Here is a 287-nt window from a genome sequence, read left to right on the forward strand (position 1 = left end):
GTTGCCTTGGTTGGATTTATGAGCCAAAGGTCGAAGCTGGCCTATTTTTGGAGTAGCAGGAAAAAGCATCTGCTTCAAACTCTCAAAATGGTAACTTTCCACAGGAACAGCCTGGCTGGTAGATCTAGTGCAGATTTAAATGTACTGAGCCTGAACCTGAGAGGCCATGGATGACACACTCTGAAGTCAGAACCCAGTCGTGCACAGCAGATGGGGGGCCAGACGCCTTCCTTGTGTTTTTTCCCCTGAGTGCTGCTCTTAAGAATAAGGCCCCACGGCTCGGCGCC

This window comes from Otolemur garnettii, unplaced genomic scaffold (assembly GCF_000181295.1).
Source record: "Otolemur garnettii isolate 467f Iridium unplaced genomic scaffold, OtoGar3 scaffold00134, whole genome shotgun sequence".
Taxonomy (NCBI): Eukaryota; Metazoa; Chordata; class Mammalia; order Primates; family Galagidae; genus Otolemur; species Otolemur garnettii.